Raw genomic sequence first — 18,118 nt, 5'->3', positions numbered from 1 at the left:
TAAAATGCTCTTTGAACCCAAGGTCCATAAGTTTAGTACCTATCATTTCTTCTATGCAGTTTATTGTGTCAGGTCTTATGCTTAAATCTTTGATCCACTTTGAAATAATTTTGGTACATAATGACAGATAGCAGTCCAGTTTCATTCTTTTGCATGTGGCTTTCCAATTCTCCCAGAACCATTTATGTAAGAGGTTGTCTTTTCTCCATTGTCTGTTTCTTGATTCTTTGTCAAAAATTATCTCTCCATATTTATGTGGTTTTATTTCTGAATTCTCAATTCTATTCCATTGGTCTACATGTCTGTTTTTCTGCAAATACCATGCTGTTTGTTTATTGTTACCCTGTAATACAAGCTAAAGTCAGGGAATGTGATACCTCCAACATTGTTCTTTTTTCTTAAGATTGCTTTGGCTATTCGGGGTCTTACGTGGTGCCAAACAAATCTGATGATTTTTTGTTCTATTTCTTTAAAAAATGCCATTGGGATTTTGATGGGGATTGCATTAAATATGTATATTGCTTTGGGTAATATGGCCATTTTAATTATGTTGATTCTTCCAATCCATGAGTGTGGAATGTCTTTCCATTTCTTTGTGTCTTCTTCAATTTCTTTTAAAAATGTCTTGTAGTTTTCAACATATAGGTCTTTTACATCCTTGGTTAAGTTTATTCCTAGGTATTTTATTCCTTTTGCTGCAATTGCAAAAGGAATTGTTTTTTCACTTCTTTTCCTGAGATTTCATTGTTAGTATATAGGAATGCAATGGACTTTTGTACATTGATTTTGTAGCCGACAACTTTACTGTATTCGTCGATAGTTTCTAATAGCTTTTTGGTGGAGTCTTTAGGGTTTTCTATATATAGCATCATGTCATCTGCAAAGAGTGATAATTTAACTTCATTCCAATTTGGATGCCTTTTATTTTTTTCTCTTGCCTGATTGCTCTGGCAAGGACTTCCAATACTATGTTGAAAAGCAGAGGTGATAGAGGACAGCCCTGTCGTGTTCCTGAACGTAGAGCAAAGGGCTTCAGCTTTTCACCATTAATTATGAGATTAGCTGAGGGTTTGTCATATATGGCCTTCATTATGTTAAGGTATTTTCCTTCTATACCTATTTTATTAAGTGTTTTAATCATAAATGGATATTGTATCTTGTCAAATGCTTTTTCTGCATCAATTGATATAATCATATGATTTTTGTCCTTTATTTTGTTTATGTGTTTATGTAACACATTGATGGATTTGCAGATGTTGAATAATCCTTGTGTCCCTGGGATGAACCCCACTTGGTCGTGGTGAATAATTTTTTTGATGCATTGTTGTATTCGATTTGCTAGAATTTTGTTTAGGATTCTAGCATCTGTATTCATCAGAGATATTGGTCTGTAGTTTTCTTTTTTGTGTGTTGTCCTTACCAGGTTTTGGTATCAGGGTAATGTTGGCCTCATAAAATGAGTTAGGGAGTACTGACTCTTCTTCAATTTTTTGGAAGAGTTTGAGCAGGATTGGTATTAGATCCTCTTTGAAGGTTTAGTAGAATTCACTAGTGAAGCCATCTGGTCCAGGAAATTTGCTTTTGGGAAGGTTTTGGATGACTGATTCAATTTCATTACTGGTGATCAGTCTGTTTAGATTTTCCAGTTCTTCATGATTCAGCCTTGGAAGGCTGTATGTTTCTAAGAACTTGTCCATTTCTTCTAGGTTATTGAATTTGGTGGCATGTGGTCCTTCATAGTATTCTTGGATGATCCTTTGTATTTCTGTGCTGTCTGTGATAACTTCCCCTTTTTCATTTCTGATTTTGTTAATTAGTATCGTCTCTCTTTTTATCTTAGTGAGCCTAGCCGAGGGTTTGTCAATTTTGTTAATCTTTTCAAAGAACAAGCTTTTTGTCACATTAATTTTTTCTATTGTCTTTTTGTTCTCTATTTCATATAGTTCTGCTCTGATTTTTGTTATTTTTTTCTTCTGCTGACCTTGGGTTTTATTTGTTCTTTTTCTAGTTCTTTGAGGTGCAACATGAGGTTATTTATTTGGGATCTTTCTTGTTTCTTGAGATAGGCCTGTAAATTTCCCTCTTAAAACTGCTTTCACTACATCCCAAAAATTTTGGTAGGATGTATTTTCATTGTCATTTGTTTCTACATATATTTTGATCTCTGCTCCAATTTCTTCTTTGACCTGGTCGTTCTTTAAAAGTATGTTGTTTAATCTCCATGTATATGTGTTTTTTTCTGCTTTCTTTTTGCAGTTGATATCCAATTTTAAAGGCTTGTGATCAGAGAATATGCTTGGTATGATTTCAATCTTCTTAAATTTGCTGAGGTTAGTTTTATGTCCCATATATGGTCTATCCTTGAAAATGTTCCTTGTACACTAGAAAAAAATGTATACTCTGATGTTTTAGGATGAAATGCTCTATAAACGTGAATTATGTCCATTTCATCTAATGTACATTAGGGCTGCTATTTCATTATATATTTTCTGTTTGGATGATCTGTCCATAGCTGTCAATGACATATTCAGGTCCCCTAGTATAATTGTGTTTTGGTCAATTTCTCCCTTTAGTTCTGTTAGTAGTTGCTTGGTATATTTCAGTGCTCCCTGATTGGGGGCATAAATATTGATGACTGTTGTGTCTTCTTGTTGTATAGTCCTCTTTACCATTATGAAATGTTTATCTTTGTCTCTTGTTACCTTTTTAACCCTGAAGTCTGTTTCATCTGATATCATTATGGCTACACCTGATTTTCTCTGGGTACCATTTGCTTGGAGTGTCAATTTCCATCCTTTCACTTTGAGTCTATGCTTGTCCTTGTAGCTGAGATGCGTCTCTTGGTGACAGCATATTGTTGGGTTTAGTTTTTTGATCCAATCTGCTACTCTGTGCCTTTTTATTGGTGAGTTTAGTCCATTTACATTTAAGGTGATTATTGATATGTGAGGATTTCCTGTCATTCTATCTTTAGTTTTCCGATAATTCTGTGTCTCCATTGTTTCTTTGCCTTTTCGTTATTGTCTCTTATTTCTGTGTGATGGTATACTTTGATGTTTCCCATTATTTCTTCTTTTATTACAGTACATATTTCAGTTCTGGATTTTTTTTAAGTGGTTACCCTTAAGTTTATGTAAAAGGAAGTTTGATATTTAGAGCATTCCAGTTTCTTCAGCATGCCTACTTTCTCCATTCCCATATTCCTGTTCAGGCCTTTACTCTCCTCCTTTTTATGTTTTGGTTGCCACAAATTGTCCCTGTTGATAGTGGTCGAATAGCCTCCTTTAGTATTTCTTTTAGTGCAGGTCGTGTATTAGAAAATTCCCTCAGCTTCTATATATCTAAAGGATATCTTTGCTGAGTATATTATTCTTGGCTCATAATTTCTCTCTTTCACTAGTTGAATATTTGGTTCCACTCCCTCCTGGCTTGTAGAGTTTCTGCTGAGAAATCTGATGATAATCTAATGGGCTTTTCTTTGTAGGTTACCGTCTTCTTTTCCCTGGCTGCCTTGAGGAGTCTTTCTTTGTAGTTGATTTTTGACAGCTTCAATACAATATGCCTTGGAGAAGGCCTTTTTGGATTGAGGTAATTAAGTGTTCTATTTGCTTCTTGGATTCGAGGATCCAGTTCTGTCCACAAGTTTGGGAAGTTCTCATCAACAATTTGTTTGAATATATTCTCTGTTCCTTTCTCTCTTTCTTCTCCTACTGGTATGCCCATTATTCTTATATTGCTCTTTTTGATGGAGTCAGAAAGTTCTTGTAGAGTTCTTTCATTTCTTTTAAGTCTCAGGTCTCTTTTCTTTCATCCATGTCATTTCCAGGTTTCTATCTTCAATGTCACTGATTCTTTCCTCCAACTGGTCAACTCTACTACCTAAGCTGGCTATTTCATTTTTAATTTCTTCTATTGAGTTCTTCATCTCCAGAAATTCTACTTGGTTCATTTTTAAAATTTCAATCTCTTTGGTAAAATGCTCATGTTGTTATTTGATTGTGTTTCTGAGTTCATTAAACTGCCTTTCTGTGTTTTCTTGCAACTCATTGAGGTTTTTCAGAACTGCAGTCTTGAATTCTCTATCATTAAGTCACATATTTCCATATCTTTAAGTTCCTTTTCTGGAGACTTTTCACTTTCCTTCTGAGCTGTCTTGTTGTCTTGGTTATTCATGGCAATTAATGATTTATTATTTCTCTTCCTAGAAATCTACAAGAGTAGGTTCTGCAACAGGTTGATAGAAAGAGGTGTTTCTTTTGTTTTCCAATACTTGTTGGTAGAATGTTTTATTTTCTCTCCGACTGCAGCCTTTTTTTTCTCTCTCACACGGTAGTGCTATGTTTTCTCTGCACTATTCCAGCTTCTCACAGAATGGGGGGAATCCCTGGATGGTGGGGTTCTCCTCTGCTAACAGTTCACCTGGGTCACAGGGCATAGTGTCCATTTGGGTATGCGGAGAGCTTTTGAAGTTCCAAAGCTCTTCCTGCACCAGATTCAGAGCCTGTATGTTTCAGCAGTTCTGTTTACTCCTTCAGGGATCTGCCCAGATAGGTGGGGCTAGGGTAGGGTGAGTTGTGAGAGGTGGCCCAGAGCAATGGCTGCGACCAGCACCACAGGCGGTCCTGCTTCCACGGCTCCCTCCTCTTTGCCGGAACTAGTTCGGCTGCGAATCTGTATCTGTGGTCCACAGTTCTCAAAACAGCGAATATTCTGTTCTTTTTTATTTTTATTTTTTATTTTACATGTATACCCACCTATGATTAAGAAACTGTGGTACATTTATACAATGGAGTATTACGCAACCATAAAGAGGAAATCTTACCATTTGCAACAACATGGATGGACCTAGAGAACATTAAGTGAAATAAGCCAGACAGAGAAAGACAAATACCATATTATCTCACTCATATGAGGAATCTAAAGAAAAGAATAAGTGAATGAACTATTCAGAAACAGTTTTGGATACAAAGTGGTAAAACTGACGGTTGCTAGATTGGCGGGCGGATGGAGATAAAGGGGAAGGTGAGGGGATTAGAAAACAGTCGGTAACCACAAGATGGCCATGAGGTTTTGAAAATTAATTTGGGGAACGTAATCAATAATGTTGTAAAGATTTTGTAAGGTATCCGATGGACACATGTCCCATTTGGGAGACCACCTCAGGGATGATGTAGATGCCTGATCACTGCACTATTCTGTTCTTTTGATCTGACACTGCTACTGTTCCGCTTCTAGCACTGGGCAGGTGGGGGCTGGGCAAGCTCTGATAGGGTCGGGGGGTGGCTCCTCTCCGTGCCTAAGGCTTCCGTTCTCTGCTCGGCAGTGAGGGCTTAAACCACCGTTTTCAGCCTTCTTCCCTCAGTCTTTTATCCGAGGTGTCTGCCGTGAGCGTTGGGTTCAGCGGTTTTGTATGCTGCCCCCTCAGCCCTGTGGGCCATAAGCGGAGCCCTCGCAGTCCGAGTCCTTCCCTCTCCCAATGCTGTGGTAGTTCCGGGACGCAGCGAGCTCAGAGCACTGAGCTAGGTCTGCATCCTGTGACCGAGCGGCTCCATCTCCGCACTTCTCCCTTCCCTCCTCCCCCACTCGCGCAATTCTCCCACCTTTATGTGAATTCAGTAGTGGGCCTCTTCGTCTTGCCTGTCTGTTGTGCAGGGAGTCCTTTGTGGAGTTATTGTTGTTCGATTAGTTGTAAATTCTAGGGGAGCTTTACAGAGGCTCACCTCATGCCACCATTTTGATGATGTCTGGATTTATTTCTTTATCATTGTGTTATATCCTTCTTTCTTTCTTTGTCTTAACGTGCATTTTGTTTGATATAAGTATTGCTACCCCAGTTTTGTTTGTTTGTTTCCATTCACATGAAATATCTTTTTCCATCCCTGTACTTTCAGTCCGTGTGTATCTTTCTATCTGAAGTGGGTCTCTTGTAAGTACTATATGTATGGGTCTTGTTTTCTTATTCATTCAGCCATCCTGTCTTTTGATTGGAGCACCAAATTTCTTTACAATTAAAGTGATTATTGATAGGTACAGAGTTATTGCCATTTTATTTTTCATATTTATGTTCTTCTTTCCTCCTTCTTCTTAAAAATATCCCTATAACATTTCTTGTAATGCTGGTTGATGTTGATGAACTCCTTTAGGGTTTTCTTGTCTTGGAAGCTGTTTTTCTTTCCTGCAATTTTAAATGATAGCCTATTGGGTATAGTCATTTTGGTTGTAGGTTCTCGCTTTTCATCTCTTTGAATGTTTTGTCTTCTGGCCTGCAAAATTTCTGTTAATAAATCAGCTGACAGTTTTATGGGAGCTCTCTTGCAGGTAACTAACTGCTTTTCTCTGCTGCTTTTAAGATTCACTTTTTGTCTTTATCCTTTGGCACTTAAATATGATGTATCTTGGTATGTGTTTCTTTGGTTTCATCTTGTTTGGGACTCTGTGCATTCCTGAAATTGTATGTCAATTTCATTCACCATGTTAGGAAAGTTTTCAGTCACTACTTCTTCAAATAGGCTCTCAATTTTTTTCTCTCTCTTCTTCAGGTACCCTTATGATGTGAATGTTGTTATGTTTGATGTTATCCCAAAGGTTCCTTAAACTATTTTCATTTTTCAATTATTTTTTCTTATTCTGATTGGGTGTTTTCTGCTACCTTGTCTTCCAAATCTGATTTGACCCTCTGGCTTATCTAGTCTGCAGTTGATTCCTTCTAGTGTATTCTTTTACTCTCTCTCTCTCTCTCTTTTTTAATTTATTAGTTTCAGGTGTACAAGACAAGGTAATACCTAGACGTTCATCATTTATATCCCTCACACTGTGAACTCCCCTCCCCCCATCCACTATCCCTCCGACCTCGCACCGAGCCATCACATTATATATATAAAATTATAGTTGGCATTCATTATTGTTTAGCTTTTGGTGTACAGTGCCATGATCAGGCATCTACAGTATCCCTGAGGTGGTCTCCCAAATGGGACACGTGTCCATCGGATACCCAACAAAATCTTTACAACATTATTGATTACGTTCCCCAAATTAATTTTCAAAAGCCCTGAGGCCATCTTGTGGTTACCAACTGTTTCCAAATCCCTTCACCTTTTTCCTTATCCCCACCCCACCCCGCCCATCTAACAACTCTCAGTTTTTCCTTTTTGTCCCCAAAACTGTTTCTGATTAGTTCATACACATATTCTTTTCTTTAGATTCCGCATATAAGTGAGATCATATGGTACTTGTCTTTCTCTTTCTGACTTATTTCACTTAACATAATGTTCTCTAGATCCATCCATGTTGTTGCAAATGATAAGATTTCTTTCTTCTTTATGGCTGCGTAATACTCCATTGTGTAAATGTACCAGTTTCTTAATCCAGTCATCTACCGATGGGCATTTCAGTTCTTTCCATGTCTTGGCTATTGTGTAAAGTGCTACAATAAACATAGGAGTGCATACAGATTTTTGAATTGGAGTTTTGGATTTCTCCGGCTAGATGCCTAGGAGTGGAATTACTGGATCATAGGGTAGTTCCATTTTCAGATTCCTGAGATACCTCCATACTGTTTTCCATAGCCTTCTAGTATATTCTTCATTTCAGTTTTTATATTCTTTATTTCTAACTGGTTCTTTTTTCATGGTTTCTATGTCCTTCTCTATGCATACTGTCTCTTTTTGGAAGTTCTCAGTACGTTTTTTGAATATTCTTATAACCAGTGTTTTGAACTCTGTAATTGGTAGATATTTTGTCTCTATTTCATTTAGTTCCTTTTCTGGAGCTTACTCCTGTTATTTCATTTGGGACATGTTTCTTTGTCTCCTCATTTTTTTATGCTTCTCTGTGTTTATTTGCATATATTAGGTTGATCTGCTATGTCTCCCAGTCTTTGCAAGGTAGTCTTATGTAGTAAATGTCCTATGGGGTGCAATGGTGCAGTCTCCCTGATCACATGAGCCAGGTGCTCCAGACATGTCCCTTGTGTGGGTTGTGTGTGCTCTCCTGTTGAAGTTGAGACTTGATTGCTGTTTTCACATCAGTGGGGGGGTTGGCCTTCAGGCTTACTAGCTGTGAGGAATGGCCATGGCCACAGTATACAACCTGCTATGTCAGGGCTGATTCCATGGAGTGAGATTTTCCCAAGTGGGCTTTGGTGCCAGCTGACACCACCCTTGTAGGGCTATTTAGATGGTGCTTAATTGTGGTCTGACACCAGCTACCAGGTGAGTTGGTTCTGGGCTTTTGAGGAGGGATTCAGGTGCAGATCAAGTTCAGAAATTTCCTGTGACCAGCCTGGGGTTACTTGTAGGACCTACAAAAACAATCCAGGATAGGTAGCTGCCTGTGTTAAACCTGGTGGCACGTGGAAAAGCCCACACTACAACCCGAGGCCTGCTGTCTCCTGCTGGCTGCCCGTAAGGAACAGTCACTGAAAGAGCTTTGGGAAACATATGGTTTGGGTGAGTCTGGGTCTCATGGAGTCACCAGAGTTGGGTGAGTATTGTTCATCAGATCAGTGTAGATTCAGATTTGGTGCCAGTGGGAGCCTGGGGCCACTAAGTAAAAGGCACAGGGAACATCAAGGCTAGCCACTGCTTGCCTGGGACCTGCAGCCCTTTGAGATCTTTTAAGAAAGAATGCAATGCAGGCCAAGGCTGGCTGCCTGCTGCTGAAAGAGTGAGCCTCTGACGGTGCATGTGTTGGGTGGGGTGGTCTCAGGGAATCATCAGGGTAATGTGACAGGTGTCCACCAGTTTAATGCAGACTCAGATTTGGTACCAGTGCCAGGCATGGGGCCAAAATGGAAGACAGGCCCTAATAACGCAATAGTTACACTAAATGTAAATGACCTAAATCAATAATATAAAAATTATATTAATTGCTCACAAAATCAATTGTCCCAATGGAAGCAATTTTACAAAGCACAATTATATGCTGTGATTTTCATTTTTAGATAGTTATTATTATTTCTAAAAGAAGCCTCTACAGAGAGATAGCGTAAAGAAAGGCTGAGGCCTCCAGTCTCCAGCCAGCATCTTCCACCAGACATAAATGAACATGCCTCCATATGATTCCATCCCCTAGCAAGACCCTGGACATTGTGGAGTCATCTCTGCTGTGCTCTATCTAAATTCTTTGAGCATAATAAAATTTTGTTTTGTACCAATAAATTTTATGTAAATTTATACAATTTTTTTTTACAAACGCCTGTATGTATAAAAACAAAACAACCAAAGGTAATGGCTGTGTGGTATAAATAGGTTTCATGTAAAATCAAATTTAATGTTTCAAGATTTTTATTCTTTCCAAGTCTGCAATTCTATGATTTTAAATGACACAAACTTAAACAAATACTGCCATAAACAAAAATATATACAACTTCAAAGATTCACATTGAAGTCCCTGCATTTATGCCAACTGATGGTATATTTTCCCTTGGTTTACCTTTGATCTTTTATTTACAACACTTACAACTAAGGAAAAATGTACCTAGACTTACAACACTTACAACCCAGGAAAAGTGTATCTAGAGAAAGAGGCATTGCTGAAATGCCTCGAGAAACACAAGAACTGGAGGGAGGGGCACATAAGATATATATTTTGAAAGATGTAGCATCAACTGATGGCTCTTATTTAGGAATGTGGAGACTTGTGCTTTTGCCTAAAGAGATTTTTAGGGACAGAGATGGTTCCACAGATATTCCTATAATCTAGTGGACATTAATTATGCCTTCCCCTTAATAAACGATAAGAAACAAGCATATAACTTAGGCATTCTGGATTTTGTCAGTAAATAGTAGTAAATGTTAAAAATGAAATAAAGCAAAATGAAATACTCTAGAAGAGCTTGCTTACCATTTGAAAGAACCAAAGGTTAATTTTTTTATAAAGCCTAAAGCATTCATTTATAATACGAGTCATTTTCTGAGCTTCTCCGTTTTTATAAGCATTATATAGAATTTTGTCCACTTAAGTGAAACTTACTATTTCATATTTTATAAAAAAGATAAAGAACAGCATTCTTGGATATGAGGTCATGCGAAAGCTCCAACTGAAGTCCAGGAAAATTGCACACTTCTGCATTATTGTCATACTTGTGATTTATGACCATGGGCCAGGGCAGAGACAGGCACCCTATCTTCCTGTCAATGAATCACAGTGGGCACAGTGGACTTTTGGGCAGAGTGGTAACTGTGGAGAAGATGGTCAAACAGCCCCTTCATTAATGAGTGCCCAAGAGGGATGCACTTAAGTCTGTTTTTGCTTCCCATTTATCTCTGGGCCTCTCCACCAAGACACCTGTAGAAATGGTTCTGTGCAGAGTTTAATGAATTTTCATATGCACCCCATATTGGTGACTTAATTTAAGAAAATGGAACTGAATAATAGTATTCATTAATAGTAACCCATTCAGGACTCCCTTGACAACTGCTCACATAAAATGTTAAACCAAAGCTTTACATGCTTTTCAGTGTTATCCTGTTGCACATTAAAAATCCATATTCCATTGGTACTTTTGGCCTTTTCTGTTTTTCTACAGCCTATTTACCAGTTATTAAAGAAGGCTTACCAGGTCTGCCCTCAATGGTCTGCCATTGAAAGAACATAGACAGGAAATGATTCCAACCTCTTATGCCCGTATATTTTTTTCTTTAAAGTTCTTCTTTTGTTGAAGGACTAAAAATAGTGACAATGAGCTAAAATGATTTTCTCTCATTTGTTTATTTTGGTTTATAAGCTAGCACCAAGAACAAGATTGCAAAACAACCTGACCAGAGTCACCAACTTGTCATCAACAGCTCACAACACAACTCAAGCTTGAGCCTTGAAAACATGAATCTTTCTCAAGGTAAACCAGAGCCTTTGTCTTGGATCACAGTCAAAAGCTACGGTGGTAGGTAGACAGAGTTAATGATGGTTGTAGATAGAATTCAGGATGAAATGAAAGTCTTGAAAAGTTAGTGTAGCAGGTAGTATTTTCTAAGTGACTACAACAATATGGTGGTCCTACATGCTCTCGCAATGTGACTTCCAAGGAAAGCTGAGGTTTATGTCCTCTCTCCTTGAATTTGGGTGGGGGCTGCGACTGCTCCAGCTAATAGAGTATGGCAGAAGTGATGCTAGGTGACAGATACAACTTCTGCCTGCCTTGCCGTTGTGGGCCATTGCTCTGGAGAAGCCCCTACAGAGTGATGGCATAGGGAGGGGCTGAAGCCTCAGCCTCCAGCCAGCACCTTCCTCCAGGCATAAATGAACAAGCCTCCAGATGATTCCACCTCCCAGCAAGGCCCCAGACATTGTGGAGTCATCTCTGCTGTGCGCTGTCTAAATTCTTTGAACATAATAAAGGGTTATTTTGTGCCAGTAAATTTTGTGATAATTTGTTACGCAGCCCTAGTAACAGGTATAGTGAAAAAATATAGGCACAATTTTGTTCATTGATTAAAATGTATGTAAAATGTTTAAGTGGGCCAAAATCAAAATGCTTACAGTGCTACTGACATTCATTCATCCATCCACCTATTGACAGTTTCCGTTGGTGTCCACTGTGAGTCAGACACTACTACAGGTGCTGAAAGTACAGACTAAAGAAACCCAGGTCCTGCCCTCAGGAAGTGACAAGCTTTGAGGGGAAAAGAGGCAAGTAGACCCTGAAACACAAGATCTTCTGGGTATGGCTGGTGCAGAGAAGGGAGCAGCCTGAGATGCGAGGGCTGGACCTCCCTGCATGTGCTGGCTGCTCCCAGGGCATGTTTCCGTCCCTGTGTGTCGTTCCTTTAAGATCACCGTAGAGGTGAGTAACCAACACACAAATACATCGATTGTTTGGGGCAGGGCAGCAGCCATATATGTACAATAGTTTAGAACCTTGGAGTTTAAAAGACCTTTCTAATTATGACTCAAAATCCAGATTCCGTAAAAGAAAATATTTGCAATGTAAAAAACAAAACTTCTACATAATTAATAAAAACACTAAGTAATGTCAAATGAAAAATAAAAAGATTACTCTAGTATGTAGAGAGATCTAAGAGTTAAGTAGTAAAAGCCTCAGAAAAAATAAACCATGATATAAAGACATTCATTTGGAAAAAAATTAAATGACCTTCAAATCAATGAAAACATGTTTGACCTCACTCATAATAAGAGAAATTCTAATTAAAACTATGCTGACATACAATATCTGAACTATCACACTGACAAAAATCCAAAAAGTTTGACAATATTTTTTGCTAAGGCTATGGGGAAACAGGCATTCTCATATGTGTGTGTGGATCTGTAAATACAAAAGATTCAACCCCCAAGTGCCATCTACAAGATAAGAAAAGGAACCTCTGAGGGTAAATAGGAAGGCAGTTCAGAGGAGAACAGAAGAAGGAGCTGCCACGGAGCCAGGGAGACGCCAGCGGGGTGTGCAGTCAGGACAGGGGCGTGTCAGGGCAGATGAGTCCGCCAGCCTTAACCATGGACTCCTAGTTTTCTATGTTTTTCCATTTGGGAAGGCTTGGCTACAGAGGGAGAAAGACACCTTTTTATGTGACCAAAGAAATCAGATCGATTATCTGGTGCCATCTGCTTATACTCTTTTATTTTCTGTTTTAAAGTTAATTTTGGTTTGTGTCAAATCAGTACACATAAAAAATATTTAAGTCAGATGGCACTATTTATGTCCTATGTCCTGAATGTCAGCTTTCTATGCAATGTGTTTATTCTGCTGCTTCTTGATGTTTCCCAATTATTTCTTGATTAGCTACTAAGGAAGATTCAGATTTCATTCTGTTACTCCACCCACACATGTATTCCTCTTTCCATCCTTCTAACATAATTAAACTAAACTCTTCTCTTTTTGTTAAGTCAAAATTCCTTGGGTTTTGGGGTTTGTTTGTTTGTGAAAATAGAATATCCTTTCATTTTTTAAAAGATTTTTATTAAATATATAGCTAACATACAACATTATATCAGTTTCAGGTGTACACCATCGTTATTCAACATTTATCTACCTAAAGGAGTGATCACCATGATAAGTCCATCAACCATCTGACACTGTACCATGCTGTCACAATATTACTGACTATATTCCCTGTGCTTTACTTTACATCCCCATAACTTATTTGTGTTATACCTGGAAATTTGGACCTCATTCCCCTTCACCTTCCCCCCCCCACTTTTAATTTTTCAGTTACAGTTGACATTCAATATTATTTTATATTAATGTCAGGTGTACAACATAGTAGTTAGACATTTATATAACTTAAAAAGTGACCCCTTGACTAGTCTAGTACCCACCTGGCACTATACATAGTTATTACCATATTATTGACTATATTCCCTGTGCTTTACATCCCCATGACTATTTTGTAACTACCATTTTCTATTTCTTAATCCCATCACCTTTTTCACCCTGCCCCCCAACTTCCCACCCATCTATCACCCTGATAAATCTAGTACCCATCTGACACCATACAAGGTCTGACACTTAAGTTCATGAACTTATCCTAGAAAAAGTGTCACATACCTCATTGCTGAATATCACTATGGTCACCTTTGAAGTACTCCCCTTCGGAAGCTATGCACCTAGGCCAAGGTCTCATTCACCCTTCAAAGTAATTATGGCACTCTTTCTGGAATGGCCATCAGAGTTGTCATCGTATTACCCTTGATGTCCTGAATGTCATCAAAATGTCTTCCTTTCAATATTTCCTTTACCTTCAGGTAAAGAAAGAAGTCATTGGGGGCCAGATCAGGTGAGTAGGGAGGGTGTTCCAATACAGTTATTTGTTTACTGGCTGAAAACTTCATCACAGACAGTGCTGTGGGAGCTGGTGCATTGTTGTGATGCAAGAGCCATGAATTGTTGGCAAAACGTTCAGGTTGTCTAACTTTTACACACAGCTTTTTTAGCACTTCCAAATAGTAAATTTGGTTAACTGTTTGTCCAGTTGGTACAAATTCATAATGAATAATAATCCCTCTGATATCAAAACAGGTTAGCAACATCATTTTGACTCTTGATTTGGACTGATGGAACTTTTTTGGTCGTGGAGAATTTGCTGACTTCCATTATGTACTTTGACGCTTTGTTTCAGGGTCGTATTGGTACACCCATGTTTCATCACCAGTGATAACATGGCTCAAAACATCGTCTTGCCTCTCCAAAAGGTCTTAGCAATCTTCGACTCTCCTTTGCTTTTATTCATCAGTGAGCTCCTTCGGGACGATTTTTGCACACGCCTTTCTCATGCCAAAATTTTCAGTAAGCCTTTCCTATCTGTTTCCTAACTGTTTCTCTATCAATGTTTACTTGGTCTGCTATGCTTCTCACAGTCAGCCAATGATTTTCACACACAAGTCAATGAATTCTTGCAATGTTTTCATCAGTTCTGCTCATTACTGGCTGCCCTAACCTCTCTTCATCAGTGACACATCCTCTTCCCTCAGAAAAACGTTTAATCCATTTGTACACTGCTGTTTTCTGCATGGCATTATTGCCATAAACTTGAATTAACATGTCCCTGATTTCACTTCCACTCTTGCCAAGTTTCACAATGAATTTAATGTTTGTTCGTTGCTCTAATTCAAGCTCTGACATTCTTGCAACAACACAGAAAAACAACAACAATAATGAACACCACTCAGCAAGACACCACCACACGTCGACACAAATATCTCTGTGAGACACTGATGTATCTCAGTAAGGTTATGAAACCTTGCTGAGCTCTTTGTACAGTACTACCAATGTAAGAGCAAAGTGGAAATTTTGCGAACTCAATTGTCAGATCTTGTACATAGTTACTACATTATTGTTGACTATATTCCTTATGTTACACCTTACATTGTGATAACTATAACAACCAATTTGTACTTCTTAATCCCTTTGCCTTTTTCACCCACATCCCCAACCCCCCTCCCATCTAGCAACCATCAAAATGTTTCGTGTATCTGTGAGTTTATTTCTGTTTTTGTTATTTGTTTTGTTCTTTAGATTCCGTATGTAAGGGAAATCACATTCCATCTGTCATTCTCTGTGTTACACCCCACTCAACACAGTAACTTCCAGGTCCATCAATGCTGCCACAGATGGCAAAAGCTCACTTCTTTCCCTGACTGAGCAATATTCCATTGTATATATGTACCACCTCCTCTTTATCCATACTTCCATTGATGGACACCCAGGCTGCTTCACATGTTGGCCGTTGTAAACAGTGCTGCAATGAACATAAGGATGCATATGTCCCCTCGAAGTAGTGTTTTGGCTTTTTTCGGATAAATACCCAGAAGTGGGATTACTGGGTCCTTCTCTGTCTTTTATTATAGACTTTGTTTTAAAGTCATTTTGTCTGGTGTAAGGATTGCTACCCCAGCTTTTTTTGTTTTTCATTTCCGTTTTCATTAAATAATTTTTTCCATCCCTTTACTTTCTGTGTGTGTGTGTCTTTCAACCTGAAGTGAGTCTCTTGTAGGCAGCGTGTGTAAGGGTTTTGTTTTATTATCCATTCAGCCCCCTTATGTCTTTTGATTGGGGCATTTAATCAATTTACATTGAAAGTAATTGTTGATAAATATGTAGCTACTGCCATTTTAATATTCATAATTTTGATCTTTGTTTTTCTGTCTTGAAGTCCCTCTAACATTCCTTGTAATAGTGGTTTGATGGTGATAAACTTCTTTAGCTATTGCTTGTCTGGGAAGCTCCTTATCTCTCCTTCAATTTTCAATGATAGACTTGCTGGATAAAGTACCCTTGGTTGTAGGTTTTTACTTTTTATCATGTTGAATATTTTATGCCAATCCCTTTTGGCCTACAAAGTTTCTGTTGAGAAATCAGCTGGAAATCTTACAGGGGCTCCCTTATAAGTTACTAGTTGCTTTTCTCTTGCTGGTTTTAGGATTCTCTCTTTGTCTTTAATCTTTGGAGTTTTAGTGTGTCTTGGTATGGGCCTGTTTGGGTTCATCCTGTTTGGGACTCTCTGCACTTCCTGGATTTGTATGTCTATTTCCTTCACCAGGTTAGGAAAGCTTTAAATCATTATTTCTGCAAATATGTTCTCAATTCTTTGTTCTCTTCTTTTTCTGGTACCTCTATGATTCACATTGTTATGCTGATGCTGTCCCAGAAGTCTCTCTTTTTTTTTTTTAAGAGGAACAGGACTATATTGGGGAACAGTGTGTACTTCCAGAACTTTTTTCCAAGTCAAGTTGTCCTTTCAATCTTAGTTGTGGAGGGTATCGTTCAGCTCCAGGTCCAGTTGCCGCTGCTAGTTGCAGGGGGCACAGCCCACTATCCCTTGTGGGAGTCGAACCAGCAACCTTGTGGTTGAGAGCCCTTTGGCCCATGTGGGCATCGAACCGGCAGCCTTCGGAGTTAGGAGCATGGAGCTCTAACCACCTGAGCCACTGAGCCAGCCCAGAAGTCTCTTAAACTGTCCTCATTTTTTGGATTCTTTTTTCTTTTTGCTGTTTTGATGGGGTGTTTTCTACTACCTTGTCTTCCAAATCACTGACTTGATCCTCTGCTTCATCTAGTCTGCTGGTGATTCCTTCTAGTGCATTCCTCATTTCAGTTATTGTATAGTGGTACCTCGGTTTTTGAACGTCTCCATTGACAATCATTTCAGTTTACAAACGCCATAAATTTTATGGATCTATGGTATCATTAGATAGTAAAATTCATGCTAAATTTGCAGTTTTAGGGGTTGGTTTTAAAGGTGTGGAATGGATTAATCCATTTTGCATTACTTTCTGTGGGGAAACCGTGCCTTGGTTTTCAAACGTTTCAGAACTCAGTCTTCCAGAATGAATTATGTTTGAAAACTGAAATACCACTGTAGTCTAAACTTCTGATTGGTTCTTTTTTATGGTTTCTATGTCTTTTTTTATGCTTGCTATCTCTCTGTTGAAGTTCTAACTAAGTTCCTTGAGCATCCTTGTAAGCAGTGTTTTGAACTCTATATCTGGTAAGTTGCTTGTCTTCATTTTGTTTAGTTCCCCCCACCCCACACCCAGAGTTTTCTCCTGTTCTTTCAGTTGGGACACATTCTTTATTTTCTCATTTTAGCTGCCTCTCTGTGTCTATTTCTATGTATTAGGTAGATCTGCTATGTCTCCCAGTCTTGGCTGGGTGGCCTTATGTAGTAGGTGCCCTGCGGGGCCCTGGCACAGTCTCCCTGGTCACCTGCTCTGGGTGCTCCAGGAGTGTTCCTTGTGTGGGTTGTGTGTGCCCTCCTGTTATAGTTGATCCTTGATTGCTATCGGCATGTGAGTAGGTGGGATTGGCCTTCAGGGTGGTTGGCTATGGATTTTGGCCATTTCTATAGCTTACAGGCTGCTGTGTGGGGCCTTTACCCCACTGAGTGGAATTTGCCCCATCAGGCTGTGGTGCTTGTTGAGACCACCTTTTGTGCTTGCCACTTGTGGGGCTAATTCAGAAGTGTTCTGCTGTGGTCTGAAGTCAACCTCCAAGTGTGTTGGTTCTGAGCCCTCTTAGGAGGGGTTCCAGTGAAGGCCCAGGTCACCCACAGCCTGTGACCAGCCAGGGGATACCTAGTAAGAGCTACAAAGCAATTTGTGGTTGTTTGCTGCCTGTGCTAAAGTTGGAGGCACGTGGGAAAAGCCATGCTGTGAACCGAGGATGGCTGCCACCAGTGCTGGGTTGGGATAACTCCACAAAAAGCCAGGACACCCTGAGGCCTGCTGTCACCTGCTGGCTCCCTTAAGATTCAGTCACTGATAAAGCCCTGTGCAGTACACAAGTTGGGTGAGGCAGGGTCTGAGGAAGCCACTAGAGTGGGAAGAGTTGTGATCATCAGGTTAAGGTAGATTCTGGGTTGGTGCCAGTGCTGAGCCTGAAGCTACTCAGCAGAAGTCTCAAGCACACCGAGGTCAATCTCCACCTGTCTGAGGCCTGCGTTCTCTGATGTTTTTCCAAGAAAGAATGCAATGTGGACAGGACTGTCTGCTCACAAGAAAGTGCCTCTGGCATTGGAAGAGATTGGTGGGGTGGAGTCTCAGTGGAGCTCATCAGACCAATCAGATTCAGATTTGATTGTAAGCATAGGTGGAGGGCTCAACACAGGAAAGATGGCTCCCGCCTGCCAGCTGCTTAGGAGGAAGACCCCACACAGGGAAGATGATG

The sequence above is a fragment of the Rhinolophus hipposideros genome, assembly GCF_964194185.1.
Source record: "Rhinolophus hipposideros genome assembly, chromosome: 9".
In the NCBI taxonomy this organism is placed as follows: Eukaryota; Metazoa; Chordata; class Mammalia; order Chiroptera; family Rhinolophidae; genus Rhinolophus; species Rhinolophus hipposideros.
Note: the sequence above shows the minus strand (reverse complement) of the source record.